Here is a 6,263-nt window from a genome sequence, read left to right on the forward strand (position 1 = left end):
CTATTACCCGCTGACTGTTGTTAAGACGCTAATGTGGAGGCCATCTCTGTGTTGCAATTGTCCATTTGTTGGCGGCTGTAGTTCCACGCAGTTGTTATGTTTTATCATTCTCTTCTTTTTATTGTGTTGATCAGAAGGTCCTCTAAGAAACATACTCCATTTACCATGTTGTGGCTTTTTTACGACTTTAATCAAAGTGGGGGAGCGTGGTTGTCTCTGTGGCGCAATTGGTTAGCGCGTTCGGCTGTTAACCGGAAGGTTGGTGGTTCAAGCCCACCCAGGGACGGCAGTGTCCTCTTTTTGTCTCAGTTGCATGTTACAGAAAATCCTATGGTGCCTCTCAACTTAAAGTTTCGGCCAGAAGAGGAGGGCACCGGTTGTAAGACCATTTCAACATGTACAGTGTGAAAAATTTTGAGAAGAGAAAAAAATCCCAGTGATTTGGATGACATAGTTGCAATGTAGAAAGAATGGTCCAGAGCCTTTGGCCCTCTTTGGTTGTGGGCCTAAATGTCTTTCCATGCGCCACTCTGTTTCAAAGAAGATGACACATGACATGAGAAACTGGGAGGTTCAAGCAAAGCTTGAAGGTTGTGAAAACTTTTTTTTGTCTGATAACCAAAAGGTTGGTGGTTCAAGCCCACCCAGGGATGATTGTACCCTCTTTTTGTTTCAGTTGCATGTCAGAGTTACAGAAAGTCCTACTGTGGCTCTCAACTGAGAGTTTCGGTCGGATGCCCATTTCAAATACCCAACACAAACAAGAGACCCCTCTGAAAATAGATAGAAGACGAGGGCACCGGGAGAGCATTTGTCGACAGGTTGAAACATCATCTATGAGACTAACAAAAGTTCCTTCGAGCCGGAATTGAACCAGCGACCTAAGGATTGCTGATTTTCTACTACAGTCCTCCGCTCTACCAGCTGAGCTATCGAAGGCTTGCCGAGCTGGTTGTCGGGTGCTTCCTAAGCTTGCAAATGAGTTACATGAGTAGGGAAACAGAGGAGAATTGTCCCGCTCTTTGAAAAACTCGGCAAACCAAAACTTTGGAGAATACGGGCGTCGATCCCGTTACCTCTCGCATGCTAAGCGAGCGCTCTACCATTTGAGCTAATCCCCCTTCTGGCAGTCCATGTTGGGGTCCATGCTGGTTTCCATGTTGGGGTGCCTGATTCACCACAATTGTGATCATCACATACTTTTCAACCTGTAGCTTTAAGCTTTTTTTTTTTTTTAAGTGTGGATGTCTTTCTCCCGTAAAAGCAGAAGGAGCGTGGAGCTTACAGGGTGCCGGGTGGTGTAAAAGTATAGGTGAGTCGTTAGTGTACAGAGTGAAGAATTGTGGGAAGAGAAAAGAAATCAGAATGATTTAAATAAGAAAGTCGCAACGTAGAAAAGATGGTCTAGATCCAATGGCCCATTTGGTTGTGGGCCCAAAAGCCTTTGCCTGTGCCACTTTGTTGCAAAGGCGAAAACATGTGGCATGAGAAACTGGGATGTTGCGTGTATAAAAAGCATAGTCTGAAGGTCGTGAAAATGAGATGGTCAGGGATCGGGGGTCTCTATTCTATTTTTACGAGAAAAACATGTGATTCCGACCGGGGATAATGGCCAAATTGTAACAGGGGGCGTGAGTAAAAGAGAGCACTTAGCAGAGGATGGTTTCGATCCATCGACCTCCGGGTTATGGGCCCAGCACGCTTCCGCTGCGCCACTCTGCTGCCATACCTCCAAAAGAGAGGGGTAGCCTATTACCCGCTGACTGTTGTTAAGACGCTAATGTGGAGGCCATCTCTGTGTTGCAATTGTCCATTTGTTGGCGGCTGTAGTTCCACGCAGTTGTTATGTTTTATCATTCTCTTCTTTTTATTGTGTTGATCAGAAGGTCCTCTAAGAAACATACTCCATTTACCATGTTGTGGCTTTTTTACGACTTTAATCAAAGTGGGGGAGCGTGGTTGTCTCTGTGGCGCAATTGGTTAGCGCGTTCGGCTGTTAACCGGAAGGTTGGTGGTTCAAGCCCACCCAGGGACGGCAGTGTCCTCTTTTTGTCTCAGTTGCATGTTACAGAAAATCCTATGGTGCCTCTCAACTTAAAGTTTCGGCCAGAAGAGGAGGGCACCGGTTGTAAGACCATTTCAACATGTACAGTGTGAAAAATTTTGAGAAGAGAAAAAAATCCCAGTGATTTGGATGACATAGTTGCAATGTAGAAAGAATGGTCCAGAGCCTTTGGCCCTCTTTGGTTGTGGGCCTAAATGTCTTTCCATGCGCCACTCTGTTTCAAAGAAGATGACACATGACATGAGAAACTGGGAGGTTCAAGCAAAGCTTGAAGGTTGTGAAAACTTTTTTTTGTCTGATAACCAAAAGGTTGGTGGTTCAAGCCCACCCAGGGATGATTGTACCCTCTTTTTGTTTCAGTTGCATGTCAGAGTTACAGAAAGTCCTACTGTGGCTCTCAACTGAGAGTTTCGGTCGGATGCCCATTTCAAATACCCAACACAAACAAGAGACCCCTCTGAAAATAGATAGAAGACGAGGGCACCGGGAGAGCATTTGTCGACAGGTTGAAACATCATCTATGAGACTAACAAAAGTTCCTTCGAGCCGGAATTGAACCAGCGACCTAAGGATTGCTGATTTTCTACTACAGTCCTCCGCTCTACCAGCTGAGCTATCGAAGGCTTGCAGAGCTGGTTGTCGGGTGCTTCCTAAGCTTGCAAATGAGTTACATGAGTAGGGAAACAGAGGAGAATTGTCCCGCTCTTTGAAAAACTCGGCAAACCAAAACTTTGGAGAATACGGGCGTCGATCCCGTTACCTCTCGCATGCTAAGCGAGCGCTCTACCATTTGAGCTAATCCCCCTTCTGGCAGTCCATGTTGGGGTCCATGCTGGTTTCCATGTTGGGGTGCCTGATTCACCACAATTGTGATCATCACATACTTTTCAACCTGTAGCTTTAAGCTTTTTTTTTTTTTTTTTTTTTTTTTAAGTGTGGATGTCTTTCTCCCGTAAAAGCAGAAGGAGCGTGGAGCTTACAGGGTGCCGGGTGGTGTAACAGTATAGGTGAGTCGTTAGTGTACAGAGTGAAGAATTGTGGGAAGAGAAAAGAAATCAGAATGATTTAAATAAGAAAGTCGCAACGTAGAAAAGATGGTCTAGATCCAATGGCCCATTTGGTTGTGGGCCCAAAAGCCTTTGCCTGTGCCACTTTGTTGCAAAGGCGAAAACATGTGGCATGAGAAACTGGGAGGTTGCGTGTATAAAAAGCATAGTCTGAAGGTCGTGAAAATGAGATGGTCAGGGATCGGGGGTCTCTATTCTATTTTTACGAGAAAAACATGTGATTCCGACCGGGGATAATGGCCAAATTGTAACAGGGGGCGTGAGTAAAAGAGAGCACTTAGCAGAGGATGGTTTCGATCCATCGACCTCTGGGTTATGGGCCCAGCACGCTTCCGCTGCGCCACTCTGCTGCCATACCTCCAAAAGAGAGGGGTAGCCTATTACCCGCTGACTGTTGTTAAGACGCTAATGTGGAGGCCATCTCTGTGTTGCAATTGTCCATTTGTTGGCGGCTGTAGTTCCACGCAGTTGTTATGTTTTATCATTCTCTTCTTTTTATTGTGTTGATCAGAAGGTCCTCTAAGAAACATACTCCATTTACCATGTTGTGGCTTTTTTACGACTTTAATCAAAGTGGGGGAGCGTGGTTGTCTCTGTGGCGCAATTGGTTAGCGCGTTCGGCTGTTAACCGGAAGGTTGGTGGTTCAAGCCCACCCAGGGACGGCAGTGTCCTCTTTTTGTCTCAGTTGCATGTTACAGAAAATCCTATGGTGCCTCTCAACTTAAAGTTTCGGCCAGAAGAGGAGGGCACCGGTTGTAAGACCATTTCAACATGTACAGTGTGAAAAATTTTGAGAAGAGAAAAAAATCCCAGTGATTTGGATGACATAGTTGCAATGTAGAAAGAATGGTCCAGAGCCTTTGGCCCTCTTTGGTTGTGGGCCTAAATGTCTTTCCATGCGCCACTCTGTTTCAAAGAAGATGACACATGACATGAGAAACTGGGAGGTTCAAGCAAAGCTTGAAGGTTGTGAAAACTTTTTTTTGTCTGATAACCAAAAGGTTGGTGGTTCAAGCCCACCCAGGGATGATTGTACCCTCTTTTTGTTTCAGTTGCATGTCAGAGTTACAGAAAGTCCTACTGTGGCTCTCAACTGAGAGTTTCGGTCGGATGCCCATTTCAAATACCCAACACAAACAAGAGACCCCTCTGAAAATAGATAGAAGACGAGGGCACCGGGAGAGCATTTGTCGACAGGTTGAAACATCATCTATGAGACTAACAAAAGTTCCTTCGAGCCGGAATTGAACCAGCGACCTAAGGATTGCTGATTTTCTACCACAGTCCTCCGCTCTACCAGCTGAGCTATCGAAGGCTTGCCGAGCTGGTTGTCGGGTGCTTCCTAAGCTTGCAAATAAGTTACATGAGTAGGGAAACAGAGGAGAATTGTCCCGCTCTTTGAAAAACTCGGCAAACCAAAACTTTGGAGAATACGGGCGTCGATCCCGTTACCTCTCGCATGCTAAGCGAGCGCTCTACCATTTGAGCTAATCCCCCTTCTGGCAGTCCATGTTGGGGTCCATGCTGGTTTCCATGTTGGGGTGCCTGATTCACCACAATTGTGATCATCACATACTTTTCAACCTGTAGCTTTAAGCTTTTTTTTTTTTTTAAGTGTGGATGTCTTTCTCCCGTAAAAGCAGAAGGAGCGTGGAGCTTACAGGGTGCCGGGTGGTGTAAAAGTATAGGTGAGTCGTTAGTGTACAGAGAGAAGAATTGTGGGAAGAGAAAAGAAATCAGAATGATTTAAATAAGAAAGTCGCAATGTAGAAAAGATGGTCTAGATCCAATGGCCCATTTGGTTGTGGGCCCAAAAGCCTTTGCCTGTGCCACTTTGTTGCAAAGGCGAAAACATGTGGCATGAGAAACTGGGAGGTTGCGTGTATAAAAAGCATAGTCTGAAGGTCGTGAAAATGAGATGGTCAGGGATCGGGGGTCTCTATTCTATTTTTACGAGAAAAACATGTGATTCCGACCGGGGATAATGGCCAAATTGTAACAGGGGGCGTGAGTAAAAGAGAGCACTTAGCAGAGGATGGTTTCGATCCATCGACCTCTGGGTTATGGGCCCAGCACGCTTCCGCTGCGCCACTCTGCTGCCATACCTCCAAAAGAGAGGGGTAGCCTATTACCCGCTGACTGTTGTTAAGACGCTAATGTGGAGGCCATCTCTGTGTTGCAATTGTCCATTTGTTGGCGGCTGTAGTTCCACGCAGTTGTTATGTTTTATCATTCTCTTCTTTTTATTGTGTTGATCAGAAGGTCCTCTAAGAAACATACTCCATTTACCATGTTGTGGCTTTTTTACGACTTTAATCAAAGTGGGGGAGCGTGGTTGTCTCTGTGGCGCAATTGGTTAGCGCGTTCGGCTGTTAACCGGAAGGTTGGTGGTTCAAGCCCACCCAGGGACGGCAGTGTCCTCTTTTTGTCTCAGTTGCATGTTACAGAAAATCCTATGGTGCCTCTCAACTTAAAGTTTCGGCCAGAAGAGGAGGGCACCGGTTGTAAGACCATTTCAACATGTACAGTGTGAAAAATTTTGAGAAGAGAAAAAAATCCCAGTGATTTGGATGACATAGTTGCAATGTAGAAAGAATGGTCCAGAGCCTTTGGCCCTCTTTGGTTGTGGGCCTAAATGTCTTTCCATGCGCCACTCTGTTTCAAAGAAGATGACACATGACATGAGAAACTGGGAGGTTCAAGCAAAGCTTGAAGGTTGTGAAAACTTTTTTTTGTCTGATAACCAAAAGGTTGGTGGTTCAAGCCCACCCAGGGATGATTGTACCCTCTTTTTGTTTCAGTTGCATGTCAGAGTTACAGAAAGTCCTACTGTGGCTCTCAACTGAGAGTTTCGGTCGGATGCCCATTTCAAATACCCAACACAAACAAGAGACCCCTCTGAAAATAGATAGAAGACGAGGGCACCGGGAGAGCATTTGTCGACAGGTTGAAACATCATCTATGAGACTAACAAAAGTTCCTTCGAGCCGGAATTGAACCAGCGACCTAAGGATTGCTGATTTTCTACTACAGTCCTCCGCTCTACCAGCTGAGCTATCGAAGGCTTGCCGAGCTGGTTGTCGGGTGCTTCCTAAGCTTGCAAATAAGTTACATGAGTAGGGAAACAGAG

The 6,263-nt window shown here is 45.7% G+C and overlaps 8 non-coding genes across 8 annotated transcripts; 4 read left to right on the forward strand and 4 right to left on the reverse strand.

Annotated features, from left to right (window-relative positions):
• The first annotated feature begins 212 nt into the window (after positions 1-212).
• Positions 213-286, forward strand: TRNAN-GUU (transfer RNA asparagine (anticodon GUU)). The gene has a single exon. It is a non-coding gene; the product is annotated as a tRNA-Asn (tRNA).
• Positions 287-853: 567 nt separating this feature from the next.
• Positions 854-939, reverse strand: TRNAY-GUA (transfer RNA tyrosine (anticodon GUA)). The gene is given in 2 exon segments: positions 854-889; positions 903-939. It is a non-coding gene; the product is annotated as a tRNA-Tyr (tRNA).
• Positions 940-1,961: 1,022 nt separating this feature from the next.
• Positions 1,962-2,035, forward strand: TRNAN-GUU (transfer RNA asparagine (anticodon GUU)). Its single transcript has one exon. It is a non-coding gene; the product is annotated as a tRNA-Asn (tRNA).
• A 567-nt stretch (positions 2,036-2,602) lies between these two features.
• On the reverse strand, positions 2,603-2,688 carry TRNAY-GUA (transfer RNA tyrosine (anticodon GUA)). Its single transcript is given in 2 exon segments — positions 2,603-2,638; positions 2,652-2,688. It is a non-coding gene; the product is annotated as a tRNA-Tyr (tRNA).
• Positions 2,689-3,721: 1,033 nt separating this feature from the next.
• Positions 3,722-3,795, forward strand: TRNAN-GUU (transfer RNA asparagine (anticodon GUU)). The gene has a single exon. It is a non-coding gene; the product is annotated as a tRNA-Asn (tRNA).
• A 567-nt stretch (positions 3,796-4,362) lies between these two features.
• TRNAH-GUG (transfer RNA histidin (anticodon GUG)) lies at positions 4,363-4,448 on the reverse strand. Its single transcript is given in 2 exon segments — positions 4,363-4,398; positions 4,412-4,448. It is a non-coding gene; the product is annotated as a tRNA-His (tRNA).
• A 1,022-nt stretch (positions 4,449-5,470) lies between these two features.
• On the forward strand, positions 5,471-5,544 carry TRNAN-GUU (transfer RNA asparagine (anticodon GUU)). Its single transcript has one exon. It is a non-coding gene; the product is annotated as a tRNA-Asn (tRNA).
• A 567-nt stretch (positions 5,545-6,111) lies between these two features.
• On the reverse strand, positions 6,112-6,197 carry TRNAY-GUA (transfer RNA tyrosine (anticodon GUA)). Its single transcript is given in 2 exon segments — positions 6,112-6,147; positions 6,161-6,197. It is a non-coding gene; the product is annotated as a tRNA-Tyr (tRNA).
• Between the last annotated feature and the right edge of the window lie 66 nt (positions 6,198-6,263).

This window comes from Rhinoderma darwinii, unplaced genomic scaffold (genome assembly GCF_050947455.1).
Source record: "Rhinoderma darwinii isolate aRhiDar2 unplaced genomic scaffold, aRhiDar2.hap1 Scaffold_674, whole genome shotgun sequence".
Taxonomy (NCBI): domain Eukaryota; kingdom Metazoa; phylum Chordata; class Amphibia; order Anura; family Rhinodermatidae; genus Rhinoderma; species Rhinoderma darwinii.